At 40.8% G+C, this 14174-nt stretch overlaps 1 long non-coding RNA gene across 2 annotated transcripts in view; it reads right to left on the minus strand.

Annotated features, from left to right (window-relative positions):
• LOC102556039 (uncharacterized) overlaps nt 1-12880 on the minus strand; it is a 30963-nt gene extending 18083 nt beyond the window's left edge. Inside the window, exons 1-2 of one of the 2 annotated variants that reach the window (XR_354085.5) lie at nt 12668-12880; nt 11633-11755 (exon numbers count right to left, since the gene is read on the minus strand). This is a non-coding gene — a long non-coding RNA (uncharacterized LOC102556039). Of the gene's footprint in view, nt 1-11500; nt 11756-12667 lie in introns of both variants that reach the window. The other variant, XR_010051853.1, reaches the window with a different exon arrangement.
• Between the last annotated feature and the right edge of the window lie 1294 nt (nt 12881-14174).

Below are 14174 nucleotides of genomic sequence, written 5' to 3' on the forward strand. Positions count from 1 at the left end.
CTCCACAAGGAGGTCTTATGACTTATCTGGATTAGATCGCCCTTTTTCATCAAGTAATATGTTCAATTATTCATGACAAATCATATTCATCCAGTGTCGTAGAGCACTGGCATGCTTATCACTCTCTGTGTTCTCGTACAGGGCACAAAGCATAGTAAAGTCATTACACACTCGTTAGTAAGCACATTCCGCACCATTTAAAACCCATCCTTTCCTGTGGTCCTGGTTCATTTCCTGCCAGTGTCACAGCTGAACTCAGCTAGTCTCTAAGCAGAGCACATAGAAACACAAGAGTACCAGGCTGAGCAGCCAGGAACTGTGGTGCATGCCTTTAAGGCCAGCATGGATACACAATGATAACCTAGTCTGGAGGTGTGGGGGCTCAAATGTGAATGGTTCACAGTTGTTATATGTTCTATCTTTATTATCAGAAGCATATCTCAGAAATAGTGATATCTTTTTGCTCATTTTAATTTTTAAAATTGGAGGCAAGGGGGAAATTTGAGACCATTAACATAACTATTCCATGATTTGGTTATGTTTGTTCTGAGCTCAGATAAGCATGCCAGCACTTTAATGAATATTCAATTATGTTATGTTTTTTCATTCTTTACTGTGTTTAGAACAAAACTGTTATCAACCAAGCACCAAAAAATGCAGGATCAAATTGGACAGAGACCTAACATGAAATATCAAAATATTTATAAATTTTCAAAATATTGGCAAAACCACAAGCATACCTTCATAAATAAATAAAATATGATTCAAAGCATAAATGGACATTGTAGAGTAGAAAATAAGAGCAAACAAGCTTCTTTACAAATAGTCAAAGGGTTTTAGTGTTATTTGAGTCAAATATAAGCCACTGGTGTGATTTTACAAAAGAGTAAAGTGATAGGTAACCCACAAAGGGGGCATGCAGTAGTTGTTAAGTTTTAGGGCATAGGAACAGAAATCTGTTGTGTATAAGTTCCATAGAGCGTATTAATTCAACTTTGAGTACATATTTTATGAACAACATTGAAATTAAAATGTACTACTTCATTTTTCTTATAAAAGATATAATTACTGTCCAAAGAGAAACCTGGAGGCATCCTTCAATTCCCCCATCTCACTCAGTTCTCACATCTAATTCATTAATAATTGTGTTAATATGATCATTAACTATTAACTCTTGTATGCTAAACACTAAAACCAACATTTAAGCTGACTCTCCACCAAAGGGCAATTTTACCCTGGCAGACTTTTAGCAGGGTTCAGAGATACTTTTGTTACTCCGAGTGTTACAGTAGACAGAGGCTTGCCGATGTCACTAGAAAATTTGCAGGACACAAGCAAAGGCCTGGTGGTGATCATCTTTTGAAACCTCAGTGTAAGGCTGTAAGGACAAACAAGTATTTACTGTGCCTGCCTCCATCGTTTACAATTAAGCACACACACACACTCTACATAAAAATGCATACACACACCAGTCTATTATGGCCCAACAGTTCCTTGATCCCTCTTCCCTTCGCTTTTCCCTCTTAGCATGGTGTTTTTAAAGTAGGAAGTGTAGTCGCCACCCTCAGGCATTATGTCCTATGCTCAATTCCTAGAATGTATTCATCTTTCGAGAAATTTATGAGCTTCCACATCCTCTCTTCCCAACACTCCCTGGGGATCTCTATTCAATGCGTAGTCTTTCTGAGTTGAGCTCTTTTAAAGTCCACATGTCAGTGAAATCAACTTTTCTTTCTGAATCTAAATTAACTCACTAGGTGGTATGACTCAAATTCATCCACATAACCAATGACATGGCTTCCTTCCTTTTCAAAGCTAAATAGCTCAACATATGCATACCCATTTTTATCTAATCACTTGTCATCAGGCATATATATTGTTTCCATGCCTCTGCCTTTATGAATTATGATACAGCAAGTTTGTTCAAACATCTCTTGGAGATCCTCATTTCAACTCTTGTCTACATGCCCAGAAACCAGACGCCTGGATAGTCAAGTGCCTCTTTCATCTGCACCCTCACCAGCAGCTTAGCAGATGTGAGCTGTTGTCTCTTGAGCATTCCTCTGACATTGGTGATACTGAGCAGTCTCACAGACTGTTGGCTTTTCATATTTTACAAAAATTACAGCCTCGTCCATTTTAATAGGTTTCATGTGAGTTCTACCATTGGGTCCTATGCCGTTCTTATATTTTGCATATTAATCCATCAGATATGTGATTTATAAATATTATCCCCCAATCTGTCCATGCAGTTGTTTTCTTTACTATGCAAGTTTTTTTTTTCATTTCTTAACATTTACTTTTCTAAAATATGGACCAGTATGCACATGCCACACACATGAGCAAATGTCAGAGGACAATATGCATGAGTCAGATTTCTCCTTCCACAGCTTGAGTGTTCCAGAGTCTGAACTTAGGTCATCAGTCTCATGAGGTGTGCCCTTTAACCACTGAACCACCTCCCTAGCCTGTCTGTCTGTCTGTCTGTCTGTGTGCTGGAGGCTGTCTGTAGAGACCTCTGGCCTGGCCAAGCAGAAGGGTTCAAGTGAAGGGGGAACGGCATGAGCAGGGAGGGATAAGTGCCTTCACTGCTGCTGCTGCTGCTGCTGCTGCTGCTGCTGCTGCTGCTGCTGCTGCTGCTGCTGTGCTGCTGCTGTGCTGCTGCTGTGCTGCTCTGGCAGTCTCTGTTGCTCTGAGGTGCTGCAGTGGCTCACTGAGCTGAGCCAAGCTGAGCTGAACCAGTAGGTGGGGAAGAGAAGGGTTGCTGTGCAGAACGCAGGGGAGCTTCTGGTGGCAAAAGTTTTGGGAGAGCATTCTCTTCCTAGGCAGTGTTACAGCCCCTGTGACAGATGCTCTCAGAGTACAATGTAACTCTCACACCTTTATTCCTTCGGGATAGGATCTTTTATACCATTTGGGGATAGGCTGGGTCTGACAGCCGGTGCTCCCTATTGTCTGGGCTTGAAATGTCTCATCTACATGAGGAGGGGCTTGTAGGCACTGCCACTGCATGACTGAAGGCCACAATTCTATGAGGAGCTGTGGCTACCTGACAGTGGCCTGGTGCTGAGAGCAGGTGAAGCTCCTACCATCCCTTCAGGATCCCTGTGGCTTCGAGCCTTAACTCAACCTTACCAGGCTTCCTCTCATGGTCCCCCACCTTACACCAGTCCAAGATTATCTTATTAATTTCAATTTTTCATCATTGATTTATGGTGGATGAACAGTCACTAGCCATATATGTTTGATTTTATAATTGTGGCGTTTTAAAGTTTTAGTGTGTGTGTGTGTGTGTGTGTGTGTGTGTGTGTGTGTGTGTGTGTGTGTAAAATATTTACTAATTCCTGTATGTACAAGACGTTTTCTGTGCACATAGGAAGCTGGTTTTTCTTTTCCGAGTTGGATGCTTTCTGTTTTCCCCCCACTCATTCTGTCTCAAATCTTCATTATTATGCTGACTAGAAGTGATTCCTCATGACCTCCTTGTCTCTACTGGATTATAGTTTCCCTCCTGACATGTTACCCACAAGTTTTCACTTATGGTGCTTATTACCTTGAGTTAAGTTTCCTGGTCTCTATCTACTTGACTGAGAGTTGACCTTTGTCAAGTGTTTCTCTGAATCTTTTGACATGCCATGTATTTTCCACTATGTAGACAGTCTGGCCTAGAGTTCACTATGCAGATCAGACTGACCTCCAGCTCACAGAAAACCACCTGCTTCTGCTTCTGGGTCGCAAGAGCTAGGATTAAAGCCAAGTGCTGCCATACTAGGCTAACAACTTTCATTTAATCAGTCCTTTTATTTAAAATCTATGCATCCATTAAAAATGTTGTGATTACTGTTCCCTCCTGCCCTCTATAATCTTCTCCCACTCCTTGGAGCCATCCTTTCTCAATTTCAAACATCCATGTATCTAGTTTTGCTTCTTTGTTTTGATTTGTTTGAGGTTCATGGAGTTTAACCAGTATCATCTATGCAACCATTCAGAGGTTTATCAGTGGGTACACAAGTGAAAACAATGATTGCATCTTCTCCAGAATCCTTCAGTAATCAGTACATCCTCAGGAGGTGAAAGGACTCTGTGGACACCTTTGCATCCATGACTTATTACTGCCCAGTCCAGTCTTGCTCAGACCCATTGCAGGCAGCCACTGCTGATGTGAAGCAATGACTGCGGTGTCTCTGTCATGGCTAGGAGTCATCCCACAGTCCTTCTCCCTACCTTTCAGTTCTCATATTCCTTCTGTTCCCTCTTCTACAATTGGTGAGATTCCTTGTTGTGTAGTGGTGTAAATGCTCTGTTTAGGGCTCAGTACTCAAACATTGCTTATTCTTCGCTATAAGAAGATAATTAATATTTGTATTATTTATTCTATATCGATTAAAGCTACAAAGTAATATGGTGGTACTTACTCCTTAACTAGGTAATGCCCTAAACAATCACATAGGAACCTCCTCATACTTTAAAACTTAGGCTTTATCTAGGCAGACTCTCAACTTGTTCCCCTAAGCTAACCTGACCAACTAGCTAAGATACCTTCTAGGCCTGTAGTCACACCCAACTCATTCCACATCTCCTCAGCAAAGTCTTCCTCTTTCTTCTTCCCAGAGTTCCTGTCTCCCTCCCAGGAAGTCCTACCTACCTCTACTGCCCAATCACAGACTTCAGCCTTTTATTGACCAATTTTCTTGGGGAGCAAGGTGTGTACAACAAAAGCTGTTGTTGGTGAGAACTTGCTCATTTTGGGGCAAGCAGATCTTGGGGTACAGAATTTAGCCTTTAGATACATAGCAGCATCAGAACCACTCCAACACTTAGCACCTTGGGCAGCTGTGCGTCTCTACCTCCACTGGCAATCAGTGAAAGGGAGCTTCTCTCATAGGACTGGGAGTAGATTTGTGTATAAACATAAATATTTAAACGGTAGTTTGGCTCTGTAACAATTAGCTCAGCAACAGAGTAAGTGAGAAGTTTGACAGATATGAATTCCTTCTTGTGAGTTTGGCAGGTAATTGAATGAAACAAGAAAAATATGCTAAATAGCATAACTGAACCTCAGAAGGATAAGTGCCACATGCTCTCTCTTATATGTGGACCCTGACTTCAAATCTTAAAATTTGGGTCTAATCTGCAGTAACTGTAAAGGTAAAGAAACTAAACAAGGGCCCTTTGAGTGGAAGATGTCTTAAGGAAGCAGAAGGAGCTGGAGATGATGGCAATTCCCTTAGGAAAAACAACACTATCAACTAACCCAGACCCCTCAGAGTTCCCAGAGGCTATGCCACCCAGAGAGCAAACATAGGCTGCTCCATGGCCACCTGCACATATATAGCAGATGACTGTCTTGTCTACCCTCAGTGGGAGAGGATGGACCTAACCCTGTAGAGACTGGATGCCCCAGGGAAGGGGGATGCTGGGAAGTGAGAGGTGAAGTAGGGGGTGCATGGGTAAGGGGAGCATCCTCACAAAAACTAAGAGGAGGGTTTGGGTGAAGAACTCAGGGAGGAAGGACCAGGAAGGGGGGCAACTTTTGGAATGTAAATAATGTTTTTAAAAAGAGCTCTCAAAAGTCAAAAGGCTCAGAAGAAGGCATCAGATCTCTTGGTACTGGAATTATACATGGAAGTGGGCTACCCTGTTGTTAGGTAGCCCTAACTTCTACTTTTTTAATTTAAGAATAAATATTAGTTTTGATTCTTTAGATGTTTAGCAGAATCTACCTGTTACATCATCTTGATTCAGATTTTTTTTAAGATTTATTTATTTTATGTATATGAGTACCCTGTAGCTGTTTTTCAGACACACCAGAAGAAGGCATCGGATTCCATTACAGATGGTTGTGAGCCGCCATGTAGTTGCTGGGAATTGAACTCAGGACCTCTGAAAGAGCAGTCAGTGCTCTTAACTGCTGAGCCATCTCTCCAGCCTGAATCAGACTTGTTTTTTTAAGGGTAGGCTTCATTACTGACTCAATGTGGTTGGGACATTTAGGACTTCTACATTTTTCTTGATTTAACTTTGATAAAGCATATCTTTTATCAGTTGTTCTTTTTTAATTGCAGGAGCTTATTTAAATAAAATTCATTAAACAATCATTTATTATAGATTATCCAATTTGGGGTCAAATAATTTTTCATTAAAAATTATTTATTTTAATTTCCAGAATAGCATCCCAGATACTTTGGTTGTTCATCCAGGGCAGAGTTACCCACACATTTTTATAATCCTACCACACTAGAGCTAATATTTATTTAAGTGTTTATATGTAATTAATCTAGCTGGCATACAAAATAATGAGTTTAATTTTGACCCTTTCTATGCATGTACCAGTACACTCTTTTCATATTCTCTACTACCTTAACTCTCCCCTCACCTCCTCCTGCTTCCCACTGGTCCCTTCACTGCAAACTGTCACCCTCCAGCGTTCATGTTGTACACACATATAATATTTAATATATATCTATATTTATAAAGTATCTGACTCAGACACATAAGCATATAAATTTAAATCCTCAGAACACACATAAAGCCAAACACTCATCTGTAATCCCTAGAGACAAGATAATTCTCAAAATCTCACTGGTAGCTGTCCTGGCAAATGCAGCTCGAAAGGCAAAGAGATGCAACTTCAAATAAGATGGACTGATGTCTGAGGATGTTCTGTGATAGCTAACCATGCAGCGCTGCATGTGTATACCCACACTCATCCACACACGCACACATACATCAGGCATACATGGACTCATCCACACACACACACACACACACACACACACACACACATGCAGACATACATGGATCATACATACATACTGTCCTATTTTCATTTCTGTTACTATGATAAAAAAAATACACTCACAAGGAGCATTCATCTTATGGGAGAAAATGCTTATTTTAGCTAACAAAACCCAGCTTACATTCTATCATTGTTCCTGCACTCAAGACAGGAACCTGAATCAAGTTCACAGTCAAAAGCAGAAAAAGAGATAGAAACATCATGCTTAAAATTCAGCTATCGTTCTCTACTCATAGATCATCCAGAATCCAAAGGCCAGGTGACAATTAACGTATTAACGTAATCTATATAATTCTTCACAGATATGGCCACAGACCAATCTTATCTAGACAATATCTCATTAAGAGACTCACTTTCCAAGTGACTGTGCATTGTATCAAGTTGATAGTTAAAACTAACCATCACTCATAGAACGAAAGAAAGAGAGGTGTGAATAAAATAAATCTAGATTAAGTACATGACAGGAAACATGGCCTTCATGGCTCTGAGTCCCACCTGTCAACTAAACAGCATGATCTACAATTCAAACCATTCTACTGCAAAGATTATGACGTCATTTGTTCTCACAGAATTTTTAAGACCAAGTTTTCAGCAACATCATTAAAATATAATACCAGAAACTCTACTTCTGCCAGGCATGGTAATGGATGTGTTTAATCTCAGCACTTGAAGAGATAAGCAGACCTCTGTGAGTTCAAAGCCTGTCTAGTCTATATAGCAAGTTCCAGGACAGAGAGGACTACATAGAACCTATCTCAAAGAAAGGGAAGAAGGAATAAAGAAAGGTAGAACGGGATCTATCTTCCTTCATGTTTATTTGATTTGTTGTTTTCTAGCATATAGTTGGGCATAGTAGATGTGGTGTGCAGTTGTCATTAAATGGAATTCATACATTTTTCATTCTCTAGATTCCTCTGTTGAAGCTTCCTCATAATGAAGGAAAGAATCACCTGTGTTCCACTGGACTCCTTCATGGCACAGATGAGAATGTCCATATGCCACATGCTTACTGAGGATCCAAGAAATACAAGAAGAAAAGCTAGAGCCCAGGTCTCCCAGAGGAAGTGAACCATCTCAAGCACCAACTTGTTATAACCTAGAAACGGTGTTATTCCTCTAACACTATTGTGTTGTTTTGTCCTGATTTGTTTTAAGTCCCATTCCTACTAGAAAGGGCATACAGGATTGTGTAGAGACCATGAGATCAAGAAAGTACAGGCACAAGGCATACAAGAAAGGGTAGTTATCGCATGAATGCAAGGAACATAACTAGGCTAGCTAACTGCACTGCAACAATTTAAAATGTACTGACTAGTTAACACTTACCAACAGGAAGAATGAACAGCCATGGTCAGAAGTATGTAAAGAACAGAAAGATATGTAAATCCTACCACAGTAATTAAAAGGAGGGATGGTAAGATTGACATGGTCCTACAGAAAGAGACTCTGTTAACTGGGAGTGTAAAATTAACCCATAAATGGCTGTCTACTAGAGAGAGTTCCTATAATAAGTCCTGTAATAAAGTTGGAGAAGCTGGAAAAATGATTCAGTGGTTTATAGTGTTTGCTGCTCATATAAAGGGCTAGAGTTCAGTTCCCAGCATACATGTCAGCCACATCGTAACTGCCTGTAATTCCAGCTGTGGGGGCTTTCCACTCCTCCCTCTGATCCTCTTTGCATTTGTACACAGTGCATATACAACATATGCAAAGAAACACATTACACATAAATAAGATACAAATAAACAAACTTTAAAATTAAAATTGGAGAGCCAGAGAGCTGGTGCGGTATTCTGAGCTCATACACAGAGGAGTTGACTGTGGTTCCTAGCATCCACGTGAGGTAGCACACAGCCTCCTGTACTCCAGCTCCAAGAGGAACCACTGCTTCTCACCGCTTCATGCCCTGATCTCATATGTATGTACGTACCCACACACATGCATATAATTTAAAACGTTAAAAATGAATATTTTTTTAAAAAGTTCAAGCTAGAATTCCAGCTGTAGAAATGGTTCCGTTTTTAAAAGCACTGGTTGTCCTTCTAAGGGACCTGAATACTATGCCCAGTCCCAATATGGAGACTTAAACCTGTAGGTTGATGTCTATATACAGGTGAGGGCTGGCACAAGTTAGGTCAAGGCCATGATTGGACATTAAAAAAAAAAAAAAAAAAAAAAAAAAAAAAAAGGCAGACAAAGCTTTTGTAAGGCAGGAGAAAAGGGAAAGAGAAAGGAAAATCAAGATGGAGACCAGAAGGACAACCCAGATCTGGGTGCTTGTAGGGAGCCGTATTGGATTTGGGCCAGGCCGCTTTGTGACTGTATGGCCACAGTTAAGATTACTGCCATAAAATCTTGAGATTGTTGGACAAAAGCCTCTCCCATGAATTTACGGCCCAGGAAGAAAATACCAAGTATCTCCTGAGTAAACACCTGGTATCTCCACTGCATGACCCCTGCTGAGCCCGGCTGATGCATGTGGACCAACATACCTGGGCCACACCTGGGCCACACCTGGGCCACACCTGGGCTATACCTGGGCCACACCTGGGCCACACCTGGGCTATACCTGGGCCACACCTGGGCGGCGGTCAATTTACTCCTGCCTTTTGCTTTCTCAGCCTTTATCCTTGAGATTTAGGCTGGTCTTCTCGGATTTCTCCCCAATTAATTCAGGTCTCGTAGTCGATCTTTTGTTACCGAAGTCAGGAGCCAGGGTTTCCCACTGTGCTTCCCAGATATTTTCTACCTGGAGAACTTGGGTATATAAGTGGTGAATAAGGCTACAGGAGACTCTCTGACTGACTCTCTCTCTCTCTCTCTCTCTCTCTCTCTCTCTCTCTCTCTCTCTCTCTCTCTCTCTCTCTTCCTCTCCTGGCTTGACACGAATAACCTGTGTGTATGTGTTTCTTTAATCCCACAGGCTTTCGCAGATTCTTGGTACCGTGTCGGTGCAGGCGCCACAGGTGCTCTTGAATGGCCTTAAGTAGTTATGTATATTTTTAAGGGATGGATTTCTATAGGTAAATTTATCTTATCTAGGTGGGTGGTTTATATCCTTATCAATTGTTTGTGAGTTTATTGTGTTGGATGTATTGTGAATTGAGAACTTAACATATAAATCTGATTGTTGGGTTGCAGTTTGTTGAGTCTTAATTTTACCCGGTGGCTGGAACCAGAGAGTTCGCAGCTAGTAGAGAGCCGCTGGGAGAGATACTAACCAGAGATAAATTGTGGTTAGTTCCTTATGTCCTCATGAATGACGGAACTAACTCTAGGGAGTGGCCAGGTGCTGTGCCGAAACAGCTCTCAGATCGCCTGGGTCTGAGAGTACTTGGGGGCATCGTGAAGCCGAAGTGCCATGCGGTCACACGGGCACCGGCACTACTGCGGGATAACAGATTACCCATTTTTAATACCTACCGCAAAAAAAACCACCTATAGTTTCAATTCTAGAATATCTTAATATCCTCCTCTGATTTTCTTCACCACCAGGCACACTCTTGCTATAGACACATACATGTAGGCAAAATACTCATAACCATAAAATAAATAAATCTTAAGGAAAAAGAATTTAAAGGTAGACACACACAATCACATATTTAAATGATTATGTGGAATGTTTTCTAAGAACAATTATTTCAATTTAATAAAGCATTAATTATCCAATTATCTTCTTTTCATTTTATAGTACTATTGGAATTCAGAGCTAAATTTGTGTGTTCCTCTACGTTCCTGGTAGAATATCTCACATGAGTTAGAGTGTGAGTAAATGCTTAGATAATAACTGTTTATGAGACTATCAAAGCCAAAGCTAATTCAAAGAAAACAATTAGGTGCCTTATTATAGGAACAGGAAAGAAATGGTACAATCAGAAATTACTAATTCCAACCATACAATCCATAATATTTTAAAACAAAAATGTTTATATCTCTGAAAAATATTCTATATAATCAAGAAAAGTATTTCAACAATCCCTAAGCTTAATAAACTACCACTAAAGTTGTATTATTTCCACCTCCAAATATTTCATTCTTAAATGAGCAAATGTAATCATGTTTATTTTTATTTCAAGAAAAGAGAAAAAGAAATATTCTAGAATTTTCTGTAAAATAAATATCCATTTTAAACAGTTAAGTTGTTTTTCTCATATCCTGGGCTCAGCACTAACTTACAGACCTGTTTTGTACCCTTAAGGTTTTTATGAAATCCTAAACTTAACTTCTCCAGAGAAGGAAAACGCAACTCTAAGTAATGTCACGCAAAACAAAAATTAAAGTATTTGTTATTTGGAAATGACAGAACAACATTAAATATTATGTCATATGAAAGGCATAGAGGAACAGAAAATCATTTTGTTGAGAATATATACTAAGTTGAGAATAGATACTAAGTCCTAAAAGGTTAGTGGAATTCATGTAAGTTCATAAAAGATGAGATAGTTGCCAATTCTCAAAAAATATAGATTAATTCTCAGAAAAAAATTCTTGCTGTTTCAGAAAGGAAATTTCATTGCGTGAAGCTCTGCTGAAAAACAAGAGTTTTATGCCACCATAAATAATACAGTAGCCTAACAATAAGAAGTGCCGTGAGGGAGACAGAAGCAAAATCGTGTGAACGATGCTGATGGGTAAACCTGGGATATCTGTGTTCTCATGTTCCTGAGTTTTAAAAAGTATGAAATACAAGTCTAGCTCTACCTGGTAAGATTCATCTTTAATCCCGGCACTTGGAAGGCAGAGGTAGGCAGATCTCTGTGAGTTCCAGGCCAGCTAGGCCTAATGTCAAGAGACCCTATTTCAAAGAAGAAGAAAGAAAAAGGAACGCTAAACCTGGACATGCTTCTTGGAAACAAAGACAAATCAACTTCACAAGATGAAAACGCTTGTTCCTGACAGTGCTCTCTGGATGAGGGAAAGTCAACAGGCAACTTACAGGGCTCCATCAGCCTTGACCTAGAGAAAAAAAATTAATGATAAGAAATGGAAATGAAGTATGATATACTTTGAAACATAAAGCATAAGACAGAAGTTTATTCTCATTTTTCCTTATCTTGTACACACACACACACACACACACACACACACACACACACATTAGGTTTATAATATGAGGAAGAAAAGAAGGGACACTGAATGGAACTTGCTGTGCCTTCTGACAGAAATCAGAACAGTTTTTGTTTCAATTAAATAGATCGTGTTTGGAGGTTCATTCTGGCCTTTTGTTATTTAGACTTGGAACCAGAAGCTCGTGACATGTCATCAAATGTACTTCCATGCTGTTGTTTCTTTCTAACCCTCAGATTTGGCCAGATTTTGACGATAAATCTGCTGAAAATTGAATAGAAATCTCCCGCAAGATGGCCCCTCTGAGCACATTTCACAATTTTGATTATGGGCAACAAGCGACTCTGGCTGAAATGAACAACGTTCGCAGCTGCCGCTCTTTTTCTGGCTCCAAAAGGCTCACGTGATTTTTGAGAATAGAAGAAACAGCTTCTATGTGGATGGAAGAGGCATTCGTAATTAATAATCTCCCATACTGCAGAAATCCCCAGCTAAAGAATAGTGACAAACGTGTGTCCTTGTTTCTTGTATAACTACACTCCTTCACCGTGGTCACCAGGCTCTTCGGGACACACAATGAAAGGTGGGTGGCACAGCATCCAAGTACGACCACAGACAATAGATGAGCCCGACAGGCCAAAGACACCGACGCTTGTGACCAAGCTGAAAGGGATAGGCGGGCATGGGAATCAGCCCCTCTTTGGCCTAGGCTAAGCATACGGATGTTGAAAGGAATGGTTAATTCGGTAGACGAATATCTAAAGCTTTCAAAGAAAAACTGGCCTATAAATCCATGTTTACCTGTCTTTAGAAAATTCCAGTGTCTGGAATGTTTGCAAGAACATAATGAACCCTCAAACAATGTTACGGGTTGATATAACAGGTAGTAGATTTCTATTCGTGCGTGCGTGCGTGCGTGCGTGCGTGCGTGCGTGCGTGCGTGCGTGCGTGCGTGCGTGCGTGCGTGCGTGCGTGCGTGCGTGCGTGCGTGCGTGCGTGCGTGCGTGCGTGCGTGCGTGTTTCCTGAAAGAGGCTAAAAGTAAGGAGATGGTGTTCAGGCTCTTCGTTCCTGTTTCACTCGTGTCACCTCTGTGAATGTGTTTCAGTAAAATTCTCTTATTACACATAATGAAATGGGAAGGAAATTTGACAACTGAACAATCCTTTCTAATATATAGTTCACAAACTTTCCCAGGTGTTCTGGTAATGACCTTTAGAGTTTTCACTTAATAAACAACTTTTAAGAAGAAAAATAAAATAATGTAGACTTGCCAACATCTTAATCCTGACTGTCCCGGGACTACCTAACCACATAGATCAAGATGGCCTGGAATTCACATAGATCCACTGCCTTTGATCCCTGGGTGCTGAAGTTAAAGGCGTGCCCCACTGGCTTGCCTGTCCTCTAGTATCACCTTGTTGTCACTGAGTTCATAAATTCTCTAATCCACCGTTTTCTTATGCGTAAAATAAGGACAGTTTTTCAAAAAAAAGTTATAAACTCTCAAAGTGAGAATGCCTGTTGTGTATCTCTAGTGATGGTGTATGGGCTATAATGTAAAAGAACTTAATAAACTTCAACTGCTATGACACTCAGTGAAAGCTACTTTGTTTTTTTAAACAATCTTCTAAGGAAAAAAAAAAAAAGAGTTTATGCTCCAAAGTTTGATCTCTAGGTTTTCCATAGCTTGTAGCATGCTGATTTCCAACTAAAAGCTCTCATCCCAGTGCCATCGAGGGCATGTCACAGCTAATTATCTGTCATCACGCCCTGTTGCATAGGCGGTACCTTGCCTGCTGCTGCTGGGACCTCACGCTGTCTGTTGATTCATTTGCATTACCTCCTGAGAGTCTCTGCTGTGTGTGGAGCACACAAAGAGGAGCCCAGGGGCTGACTGGCAGGCCCGTCAGAACCGCGGATCGCTTCTCAGTCCCCTCCTCATTACTTAGTGAGTAATGTGGGGATGTTCTCTGCTTCACGCGCTCTGGCAACGTAAATGGTCATCTGCTGCTTCAGCTGCTTCCCAGCGTCTGGGGTGCAGAACCACATCGCAGGAGGAACTGCGCCTGCACTTATGCAAATCGTGATGGGAGCGCCTGGGTTTGGCTGCCTTCCTTCCAGAAGCCTCCTTTGTGAATGCACCGTCTGCCTGTTTGGGGCTTCTAGGGTTTTCAGAGGCAACCTCAAAATAGATCTTGCCCGGCTCAAGTTATTTGCATGTCCCTGTACTAAGGAAAATATCCAGCACTTCCCAACGTCCTTAGTGCTCCCTGTTCGGAGTCTCTGACAAATAGAATATTTCAATTT

Source organism: Rattus norvegicus, chromosome 5 (genome assembly GCF_036323735.1).
Source record: "Rattus norvegicus strain BN/NHsdMcwi chromosome 5, GRCr8, whole genome shotgun sequence".
NCBI lineage: Eukaryota > Metazoa > Chordata > Mammalia > Rodentia > Muridae > Rattus > Rattus norvegicus.